The sequence below is a fragment of the Felis catus genome, chromosome B2 (assembly GCF_018350175.1).
Source record: "Felis catus isolate Fca126 chromosome B2, F.catus_Fca126_mat1.0, whole genome shotgun sequence".
Classification (NCBI taxonomy): domain Eukaryota; kingdom Metazoa; phylum Chordata; class Mammalia; order Carnivora; family Felidae; genus Felis; species Felis catus.
The window spans coordinates 164,044-176,506 of NC_058372.1; the positions used below are offsets into that span (position 1 = coordinate 164,044).

General features: G+C 42.5%; 1 protein-coding gene across 3 annotated transcripts in view; it reads right to left on the bottom strand.

The window, feature by feature from the left end:
- Positions 1-12,463, bottom strand: part of LOC101084270 (tripartite motif-containing protein 26-like) — a 38,030-nt gene that overhangs the window by 18,001 nt on the left and 7,566 nt on the right. For all 3 annotated transcript variants that reach the window (XM_045057007.1, XR_006597459.1, XR_006597460.1), the window contains exon 3: positions 5,730-5,990. The gene's annotated coding sequence lies outside the window, so the exon portion shown is untranslated. The remainder of the gene's footprint in view (positions 1-5,729; positions 5,991-12,463) is intronic.

Below are 12,463 nucleotides of genomic sequence, written 5' to 3' on the forward strand. Positions count from 1 at the left end.
GCAATAATGATTTCAGGAGCAGGATCCAGTGATTCACCCCCTACACATAACACCCAGTGTTCCTCCCAACAAGTGCCCTCCTTAATGCCCCTTGTCCATTTAGCCCATCACCCCCACAACCCCTCCAATAACCCTCTGTTTGTTCTCTATATTTAAGAGTCTCTTGTGGTTTGTCCCCCTCCCTGTTTTTATGTTATTTTTGCTTCCCTTCCCTTATGTTCATCTGTTCTATGTCTTAAAGACCTCATATGAGTGAAGTCATAGGTTTGTCTTTCTCTGACTAATTTCACTTAGCATAATACCCACCAGTTCCATCCACGTAGTTGTAAATGGCAAGATTTCATTCCTTTTGATTGCCGAGTAATACTCCATTGTATATATATACCGCATCTTCTTTATCCATTCATCCATCGATGGACATTTGGGCTCCTTCCATACTTTGGCTATTGTCAATAGGGCTGCTATAAATATTGGGGTGCATGTGTCCCTTCAAAACAGCACACCTGTATCCTTTGAATAAATACCTAGTAGTGCAGTTGCTGGGTCGTAGAATAGTTCTATTTTTAGTTTTTTGAGGAACCTCCATACTATTTTCTGGAGTGGCTGCACCAGTTTGCATCCCCACCAACAATGCAAAAGAGATCCTCTTTCTCCACATCCTCGCCAACATCTGTTGCTGCCTGAGTTGTTAATTTCAGCCATTCTGACAGGTGTGAGTTGATATCTCATCGTGGTTTTGATTTGGATTTCCCTAATGGTGAGTGATGTTGAGCACTTTTTGAATGTTCTGTTAGCCATCAGGATGTATTTTTCATAAAAGTGTCTGTTCACGTCTTCTGTCCATTTCTTCACTGGAATATTTGTTCTTTGGGTATTGAGTTTGAGAAGTTCTTTACAGATTTTGGATACTAACCCTTTACCTGATATGTCATTTGCAAATATCTTCTCCCATTCTGTCAGTTGCCTTTTAGTTTTGCTGATTATTTCCCTCACCATTCAGAAGCTTTTTATCTTGATGAGGTCCCAATAGTTCATTTTTGCTTTTGTTTCCCTTGGCTCTGGAGACATGTCTAGTTAGAATGCTGCACCTGAGGTCAAAGAGGTTTTTGCCTGCTTTCTCCTCTAGGATTTTGTTGGCTTCCTGTATATGTTTAGGTTTTTCATCCATTTTGAGTTTATTTTTGTGTATGGTATAAGAAAGTGGTCCAGGTTCATTCTTCCACATGCCGTTGTCCAGTTTTCCCAACACCATTTGCTGAAGAGACTGTCTTCATTCCATTGGATATTCTTTCCTGCTTTGTCAAAGATAAGTTGGCCATACATTTGTGGGGCCATTTCTGGGTTCTCTATTCTGCTCCATTGTTCTAAGTGTCTGTTTTTGTACCAGTTCCATACTGTCTTGATGAATACACCTTTGTAATACAGTCCACAAGAGGAAAGAGTGGCCGTGGCTCCTGGCCTGGAGAATGCAGGGGAGTCTGAGGAGTCAAGAGTTTTTAGTGCATTTACCCATGTGTACCCCATCCCTTAGGATTCTATTCTTTCCCAAAACAAGGCCTCAACCGCGGCATAATAGACCTGGTAGTGCTGAGAACATCTGCTCTGGAGCTCGGCCCCCCTTATGATTACATGCTGGGCCTGGTCCTCAGCATTTCCTACCTTCTGGTTGCAGGAGATAGGAGCCTCTTTAAATGCTGCAAGGAGGTTGATCATGTGGCTTTCACACTTAGCCTTTAACCACTGATTTATTACCTTCAGCCCTTTGTTATCTCTTCCCAGTGCAATGACTACTCTCAGATGCAGCCATCCAATTGCATTTTTGAGAATTCTCTTTTTCCCATATTTCTCAAATGACTCATACCCTGTATCCACCAGTGCATTTCCCTTCACTGGCCCTCCATCTGGTTCACTCATCCTGCAAGTTTTAACAACTGTACCCCATCTATGCTAGGGGCTACCAGTGCTCCACCTACGACTAGTAATAATAACAGCCAGCCAGGGGTTAGCACAGTTCCACAACTCCATATGAGAGGCTACTTTCTCAGACCCCACTTCCGGTAACCTCTGTCACATATAGGATTCCTTGAGTAGCAGATTTTGAGACAGAGATTAGTGTGAAGGAAGATATTAGGGAGCACTCTTGGGATCAGTACCTGCAGGAAGGAAAGGTGGAAGGGTTGAGCAGAAACAGAAGGTCAGGTGTGATACAGTCACAGCAAGGGCCTCAGGCTATTGTATGAGGAGCTACAGGGCTAAGAGGGCCCTGCAGCATCTCCCCACACTGGGGCAAAGAGGCTAGGTCTTTATAGTCCCATATTAACCAGAGCACACGTAGGCAGCCATTGGGAAGGGGGCATAACCTTGAGCAAGGCAGCTGACTCAGGCAGAGGGCAATCCTTGGAGGTAGAGTCACCAGGCCAGGACTCTCAGCAGCTGGAGGAGTAGGCCTTGGCTCTGATGGGGGGATATTCTGGGCAGCATGTCTCAACATGCATTACACTGATCCATTCAATCACCCTGCTGCTTGCAGGGTGTATGGGCCCATATACAAAATGACAAAGGTTGGAGACTATGCGTGGTTCCATAGAAACAGACTTGCACACCTGAAAACTTCCACTATTGATGAGCCCTCAAACTGTAGGTCAACTCTTAGTTCCCAGCATAGCATCATTCCTGAGAGAGCCCAGCTAGCTACCTAATGACAGGTTCATTTTCTCTGGCCCCTTCCTTCAGGGAAGGGTATCACTTCAGACCTCACAGGGATGGATGAGAGTAAACCCATCACACTCCCAGGTTTGGAGAGTAATGAAGAGATTGTTAAACTCACACTTATGACTCATTACATAACATAACACAGTGTAACATAAGTATACAAAGTAAAATCCACAAAAGAAGTAAGCACATGGGGTAAAGTCCAGAGGAAATGAGAAGTCCAGGCCGCACATGAAGTCACATAGGACATGCTTAATTCCTCCAGCAGCAATGTGTGACAACACACATGAGTGTCAACCAAGGAAACTCATCTGAGTCCAGGAGTTCAGGGTTTCATTGGGAGTCAGTCATAGGGGCACACAGTGAATATCCAGGGCAAAAATAGGTATTCACCACAAAATACATGTCTGTTCATATAACCCATCTAGAAAAACTGGTACAATGTTGCTCAAAAACCCAGCATGTGTTTCAATCCTCACATTGTTGGTGAGTGAGGGTGGGCAGACAGAAGACACCCCGAAACTGGACAGAAGAGTTCAAGAGCAGGTAACAGCCACAGGTCCTCACAGTTCCGAGGACACCACCCACCCAAAGATAATTAACAGAGACAGTGGGCAGGATCTTGTACTATACATGGGGCATTGGACCATCCCTCTTTTGTGAGCACCTCTGTGCTCAACGTTGTGGTATCAACGTTGGGGCTGAGAAGGCCCCTGGTTCTCCAAGGAAAATGTGCTTGACTTGTTTGAATAATTCTTTAGGCTATCAGGAGTTGAAACTCACTACTCAGGGGTAAGCAGGAACTGTGCTTGGTCCTTTTGATAAGGAGGGTGGTTTGGCTGGAATGCTCCCCACAGGAGCAGAGGGGATGGGAACATGCAGAGAGGCCATTTGGAGCTCTCCCAATGTCAAGGCAGCATGTAGTTTAAGCTCATAATAACTGTATGATATTAAACACATAGGTTTAGATCTTATACAATGGCATGGAAAATGTTTTATCAGTCAGGACATCCCAAGAGCTCAGTTTCCAGGAGCTCATGAAAACAGGTCTTTCTCTGAAATGTGCAGGGTTTGAGCATCTCAGTCCTATTAACTGTTTCCAGCAGATATACCTACTTTATAAGGTATTTTCCTTTTATGACTGGTCCACAAGCTTTACAATTGTAAACTTACCATCACCATGGTACTCTAAACAGCATCTCATCTGACAAGGGACATATTTTGGAACAAAGGAAATGTGCAAACAGACTCATGTCCATTGAATTCACTGACCTTAACACATGTCCCATCACCTAGAAGAAGCTGGCTTCATAAAATGGTGCAATGCCTACTTTGAGGCTCATACACAGCACCAACTGGAAGACGGGCCCCGAGGGCTGCCCCACTGGAAGCAAGGTTCCCATTAAACCAGTGGTCAGCAGGGGTGCCTGGGTGGCTCAGTTGGTTAAGCATCTGACTTTGGCTCAGGTCATGATCTCTCAGTCCATGGGTTTGAGCCCCGCATCAGGCTCTGTGCTGACAGCTCGGAGCCTGGACCCTGCTTCATATTCTGTGTCTCCCTCTCTTTCTGCCTCTCCCCAGGTCATGCTCTCTATCTCTCAAATATAAATAAATGTAAAAAAAAAAGAAAAGCTAAAAAAAAAACAGTGGTCAGCTATATTCATCTCCTGGTGCTATCACAAGCTACCACAAACTTTATGGCTTAAAACAACATGAAATTTATTCTCTCTGGGGGCCAGAAATCTAAGTTAGTGTCAAGACTGTAGCTAAGCTATCCAGGTGTTGCTGCCTCAGCATCCGTTGTCTTTGGCCAAAGCCTGCAGGGACGGTAAAGTGACACTCGGCCCTCATACATGTGTATGCCCTACACAGCAGCCTGCAAAGTTGCAGCAAATGTAAATTTCTGCCATGACTTCCTCAACAGTGCTCATGATCAACAGTCTCTCTTGCCTCCCAGGACCATGACACTGTGTGCCTCATAGGCAAGACCACCATGGGGCTTACCAGTATGCAACTGATCTGGTTTGAAAATCCAGCCTTAGCCTGGGAATGCCCAAAGCATCCACGCCTGAGCCCTAACAAAGGTGGGCTCCCCAGATCCTGCCTCCTTCTCCATCTTCACTCTAACTTGACCTCCCCCTGTGGCTCCCTGAGGTTTGCCATGCACCTCCTCCAGGGCTTATGAGTAGTGAACGTCTCTATCTCCATTACTCTTGGGGTCTGTTAAACCACAGCTCACCGTGTGGCATTCTGTGTTGCAGTTAACTTTAAAGTCACAACAATGAGTCTTATAGGACTGACAGCAAGATGTCAGTAGAGCTGCTTCCTTCTAGAGATTCTGAGGGGAGCATCCATTTCTTTACCTTTTTCAGAGTTCAAGGGCTACCTGTGTCCCTCAGCTTATGGCTCCTCCCATGCTCACACCACTCAAGTCTTCTCTTCCTCAGTCAAATTTCATTCTTCTTACAATGACGCTTGTGGTTGCATCCAGCGCCCATCTGGACAATCCAGGCCATTCTCATCTTCAGATCATTGACTTAATCACATCCACAAAGTCCTTTTTGTCACCGAAGAAAACAGTCACGGGTTCTGGGGATTAGGACACTGATACCTTTGAAGCCCATTATTCAACCTACCACACTCTACCCTCTGGCTCCCCAAAATTTATGTCCACTCCATATGCAAAATATATTCACCCCATCCTAACATTCCTAAAAGTCTCAAGCCCTTACATCATCGACTCAAGTTCAAAATCTCATCTCTATATCATCAGCTCCAAAGATCCAACTGTCATAATCTAAATCATGAAAGCTGGTATGAGTGGTCTCTGGATATGACCACCCTGGATCACAAGTCCACTCTGGGGAGCTTGGGAAGATGGCAGAGTAGGAGGACCCTGAGGTAACCCCATCCCACGTTTACAGCCAGGTATCATGCACACCCAAGTCAATAAATCAGAGCACAATGCAAACACTGAGAGAACAAAGTCCACAACTAAATTAGAGAAGAAGCTGCACCTGAAGGTTTTGGAAGGTCGGAGATGGAGGCAGATGGAGGGCCTTGTGCACACGAGGAGGGCAGAGAAACTGGTTCTTGCAGGAGGAAGCTCATATGGGGAAAACTAGTCCCCATAATGTTTGGCTTTAAAAACCAGACAGGCTGAGTTTTTAAAGCCAGTGGGACTTGGATTCTGGAGCTTTAAAAGTCAGCTGAGTCATCACCAGGCAAGCCTGGAGGGTGAGTGATAGCTGGGTCATCGCCCTAGAGGAGACAGCAGCCTGCACAGAGAGACAATATGCAAAGAGCAGTTTACACAATGCCAGGGGCAAACAAGAGACATATCTGCTAGTACTGATTTCTCTAAAATCAAGGAAGCTGGCAGGTGCCATTTTCCTCTCCCTTCCCACCCGCCCCACCCCCCCCCCCCCTCATTAACACAGGACTACCTGGGGGAGGCAGGGATGCACAGACACTATTCACCTTTGTCCAGGGCTCTGGGAAAGTATTGCTAAAGCAGTCCATGCAGCCCACCCAGCCCCAGAGCCACATTCAGTCATGCACCCACAGGCACCATCAAGTGTAAGGCCCAGATGTTAGAAACACAGCTGAGTGGAGGCCACTCCCAGCCACCACACTGTGCCCAGCTGCCTGCCCCCAGCCACCCTGGTGTGCAGCCTCCAGCCACCCAGCACTTCAGGGGATCCAGCATAGGATTCGTGGCCCAATACAAGATCTCTGGTGAGCACATCCCCTCAGGGCTGGCCTGCCTGGGTCCCGCTCACACCACAGACAGGAAGCACAGCCCACAATAGGCAGAAAGGAAAAGTGTGTCAGACAAAACAGCAGGGCAGGAGCAACACCATGGGATAGAGACCAAAGCTGTCCAGGTCATGGTGAACAGAGACACTGCACTGCAGGCACTCCAGGACCTCTTCCTCACTGAGTCACTACTTCCAAAAGCAGGAGTCACAGCTTAGGGAGTTCATACACATGAACAGACAGAGAGAGGCAAACCACACATGGTGAGGGAGAAATTTACCCCAAATGAAAGAAAGGAACAAGGCCACAGCCAGAGATCTAGGCAAAACAGATCTAAGAAAACTGCTTGATAGAAAATGTAAAGCAATGATCATAAGGATCGTCACTGGGCTTGAGAAAAGAGTGAAGAATATGAGTGAGTCCCTTAACACAGAGATAAGGACCAACATAGCAGAGATAAAGGGCTCAATAAACAAAATGAGAAACACACCTGATGGAATGAACAGCAGCAAAGAAGAAGAAAAGGAATGACTTAATGACCTAGGAGACAGAGTAATGAAAAGTAATCAAGCTGAGGAAAAGAGAGGAAAAAAATAATTATGCAAAACGTGACTAGATTTAGGGACCTCAGTGACTCCATCCAACATAATAACATTCATACCATAGGAGTCCCAGAAGAAGAAGAGAGAGAAGGGGGGATGGGCAGAATATTTATTTCAGGAAATAATAGCTAAAAACTTCTTTAATCTGGAGAAGGAAACAGACATCAGATCCAGGAGGCACATCAAATGTCCATCAAAACCAACAAAAGCAGACCCACAGCAAAACATATTTTGCTTAAACTGGCAAAATATAGTGATAAAAAAGTCCTAAAAGCAGCAAGACAAAAGAAGCCCCTAACTTACAAAAGAAAACATCAGGTTAGCAGCAGATCTCTACACAGAAACTTGGCAGGCCAGAAGGGAATAGCAGGATGTATTCAACGTGCTGAATGGGAAAAAACTGTAGCCAAGAATCTTTTATCCAACAAGTCTGTCATTCAGAATGGGAGAGATCAAGAGTTTACCAAAGAAAAACCACTAATTTAGTGACCACTAAACCAGTATGCAAGAAATTTGAAGATGGACTCTTTGAGTGGAAAAACCAAAAGTCACAATACAACAGTAGGAAACACAAAAGCAGTAAAATGAATATTTCTATTTAAACAATTCAGTTAAGGGGCGCCTGGGTGGCTCAGTCGGTTGAGCGCCGACTTCGGCTCAGGTCACGATCTCGCGGTCCGTGAGTTCGAGCCCCGCATCAGGCCCCTGTGCTGACAGCTCAGAGCCCGGAGCCTGTTTCAGATTCTGTGTCTCCCTCTCTCTGACCCTCCCCCGTCCATGCTCTGTCTCTCTCTGTCTCAAAAATAAATAAACGTTAAAAAAAAAATTCAGTCAAGAAACTCACAAAATAAGAGAATGTAAAGTATGACACCACATACCTGAAACCTGGGGAGGAGAGGAATAAAGAATGGATTCGAACTTAAACGATCATCAACGTAATATAGACAGCTATATGCAGATGTTATATACAAACCTAATGGTAACTACAAATCAAAAACCACTAATAAACATGCAAAAAATAAAGAGAAAGAAATCCAAATACATCACTAAAGAAAGCAAAACATAAAGGAAAGAAAGAATCAGAGAAAAATTCAGAAGCAAAAACAAAAGTAATAATAAAATGGCAATAAATACATATCTATCAATAATTGCTTTGAATGTAAATGGACTAAACACTCCAATCAAAAAACAGAGGTGAAGCGTATTAAGGAGGACACGTGTTATGATAAAGGTATTAAGGAGGACACAGATGTTGTATTTAAGTGATGAATCACTAAATTGTACACGTAAAACTAATATTACATTGCATATTAACTAACTGGAATTTAAATTTAAATTTAAAAAAAGACATAGGGTGACAGAGTGGATAAAAAATTAAGATCCATCTATATGCTACCTACAACAGACTCAGTTTAGACCTAAAGACACCTGCAGACTGAAAGTGAGGAGATGGAGAAATATGTCACGCAAATTAAGTCAAAAGAAAGCTGGAGTAGAAATACTTATATCACACAAAATGAATTTTAAAACAAATACCAGAAATGGAAAAACATTCCATGCTCACGGATTGGAAGAATAAATATTGTTAAAATGTCAGTACTACCCAAACTATCTACACATTCAATGCAATCCCAGTCAAAACTGTACTAGCATTCTTCTTGAAGCTAGAATAAGCAATCCTAAAATTTGTATGGAACCACAAAAGGCCCCGAATAGCCAAAGTAATTTTGAAGAAGAAGACCAAAGCAGGAGGCATCACAATCCCAGACTTTAGCTTCAACTACAAAGCTGTAATCATCAAGACAGCATGGTATTGGCACAAAAACAGACACATAGAACAATTGGAATAGAATAGAAACCACAGAACTAGACCCACAAAAATAAGGCCAACTAATCTTTGACAAAGCAGGAAAGAATATCCCATGGAAAAAAAGACAGTCTCTTTAACAAATGGTACTGGGAGAACTGGACAGCAACATGCAGAAGAATGAAGCTAGATCATTTTCTTACACCATTCACAAAAATAAACTCAAAATGGATAAAGGACCTGACTGTGAGACAGGAAACCATCAAAACCCTAGAGGAGAAAGCAGGAAAAAACCTCTCTGACCTCAGCTGCAGCAATTTCTTACTTGACACATCTCCAAAGGCAAGGGAATTAAAAGCAAAAATGAACCATTGGGACCTCAGGAAGATAAAAAGTTTCTGCACTGCAAAGGAAACAATCAACAAAACTAAAAGGCAACCAATGGAATGGGAAAAGATATTTGCAAATGACATATCAGACAAAGGGCTAGTATCAAAAATCTATAAAGAACTCACCAAACTCCACACCCCAAAACAAATAATCCAGTGAAGAAATGGGCAGAAAACATGAATAGATACTTTTCCAAAGAAGACATTCAGATGGCCAACAGGCACATGAAACAATGCTCAATGTCACTCCTCATCAGGGAAATACTAATCAAATCTACACTGAGCTACCATCTCATGCCAGTCAGAGTGGCTAAAATGAACAAATCAGGAGACTATAGATGCTGGAGAGGATGTGGAGAAACGGGAACCCTCTTGCACTGTTGGTGGGAATGCAAATTGGTGCAGCCACTCCAGAAAACAGTGTGGAAGTTGTCAAAAAATTAAAAATAGATCTACCCTATGACCCAGCAATAGCACTGCTAGGAATTTACCCAAGGGATACAGGAGTGTTGATGTGTAGGGGCACCTGTACCCCAATGTTTATAGCAGCACTTTCAACAATAGCCAAATTGTGGAAAGAGCCTAAATGTCCATCAACTGATGAATGGATAAAGAAATTGTGGTTTATATACACCATGGAATACTTCATGGCAATGAGAAAGAATGAAATATGGCCTTTTGTAGCAACGTGAATGGAACTGGAGAGTGTGATGCTAAGTGAAATAAGTCATAGAGAGAAAGACAGATACCATATGTTTTCACTCTTATGTGGATCCTGAGAAACTTAACAGAAGACCACAGGGGAGGGGAAGGGGAAAAAAAGTTAGAGAGGGAGAGAGCCAAACCATAAGAGACTCTTAAAACCTGAGAATAAACTGAGGGTTGATGAGGGGTGGGGGGGGGGGGGGAAGTGGGTGATGGGCATTGAGGAGGGCACTTGTTGGGATGAGCACTGGGTGTTGTATGGAAACCAATTTGACAATAAATTCCATATTAAAAAATAAAAATAAAACAAATAGCATAAAAAGAGACAAAGAAGTATCCTTCCCAAGAAGGACACTATACAATCATAAATCATAAAAGGATCTATCCATCAAGAAGATCTAACAATTGTAAATATTTATGCCCCCAACTTGGAAAAATCCATATATATATATATATATATATATGTATATATATATGGATTACAATATACAATATACTATGTACAATAATACTAGGAGACTTTAACACCCCACTGACAGCAGTGGACAGATCATCTAAAAGGAAAATCAATAAGGAAACAATGGTTTTGAGGGACACACTGGACCAAATGGACTTAATAGATATATGCACAACATTTCATCCTAAAGCAGCAAAATATACATTCTTCTCGAGTGCACATGGGACATTCTCCAGAGTAGATCACATACTGGGACACAAAACAGCCCTCAACAAGTAAAAAAGATTGAGATCATACCATGCATATTTTCTGACTACAATGCTGTGAAACTTGAAATCAACCACAAGAAATAATCTGGAAAGACCACAAATACATGTAGGTTAAAGAACATCCTACTAAATAATGAATGGGTTAACCAGGAAATTAAAGAAGAAATTTAAAAATGCATGGATGTGGGGCGCCTGGGTGGCGCAGTCGGTTAAGCGTCCGACTTCAGCCAAGTCACAATCTCACGGTCCGTGAGTTCGAGCCCCGCGTCAGGGTCTGGGCTGATGGCTCAGAGCCTGGAGCCTGTTTCCGATTCTGTGTCTCCCTCTCTCTCTCTGGCCCTCCCCCGTTCATGCTCTGTCTCTCTCTGTCCCAAAAATAAAAAAACGTTGAAAAAAAAAAATTAAAAATGCATGGATGTAAATTAAAATGAAAACACAAAAGCCCAAAACCTTTGGGATGCAGCAAAGGCCATCTCAGAGGAAAGTACATTGCAATTCAGGCCTATCTTAAGCAGTAAGAAAGGTCCCAAATACACAATCTAACCTTACACCTAAAGTAGCTAGGAAAAGGAAAAACAACACCTAAAGTCAGCAGAAGGGGGATAATAAAGATTTGAGAAGAAATAAACAATATAGAAACAAAAACAACAGAATAGGTCAATGAAACCAGGAGCTGTTTTTTTGAAAGAATTAATGCAATTGATACACCCCTAGCCAGACTTATCAAAAAGAAAAGAGAAAGGACCCAAATAAGTAAAATCACAGGTGAGAGAGGAGAGATCACAACCAACACCACAGACATACAAACAATTATAAGAGAATATTATGAAAAACTATATGCCAACAAATTGGGCAAGCTGGAAGAAACAGATAAATTCCTAGAAACATATAAACTACCAAATCTGAAACAGGAAGAAACAGAAAACTTGAACAGACCAATAACCAGCAAAGAAATTTAATCAGTCATCAAGTATCTCCCAACAAAGTCCAGGACCACATAGCTTCACAGGGGAATTCGGCCAAACACTTAAAGAAGAGTTAATACCTATTCTTCTCAAATTGTTCCATAATATAGAAAAAGAAGGAAAACTTCCAATTTCATTCTCTGAGGTCAGCATTATCCTGATACCAAAACCAGACAGAGTCTCCACTAAAAAAGATAACTATAAGCCAATATCCCTGATGAACATGGATGCAAAGATTCTCAATAAAATACTAACATACTGAATCCAACAGTACATTAAAAATATCATTCACCATGATCAAGTGGGATTTATCCCTGAGCTGCAAGAGTGATTCAATATTCACAATCAATCAATGTGATACACTACACTAATAAAAGAAAGTATAAGAACTACATGATCCTTTCAATAGATGCAGAAGAAGCATTTGACAAAGTACACCATCTATTCATAATAAAAACCTTTGAGGATTGGAGGGAACATGCCTCAACATCACAAAAGCCATATACAAAAACCCCACAGCTAATATCATCCTCAATGGGGAAAAACTGAGAGCTTTCCCCCTAAGGTCAGGAACACAACAGGGATGTCCACTCTCACTACTGTTGTTCAACATAGTGTTGGAAGTCTAGCCTCAGCAATCAGACAACAAAAACAAATAAAAAGCATCCAAACCAGCAAGGAAGAAGCTAAATATTCACTATTTGCAGATGACATGATACTCTATGTAGAAAACCCAAAAGACTCCATCAAAAAATTGCTAGAATTGATACATGAATTCAGTAAAGTCACAGGATACAA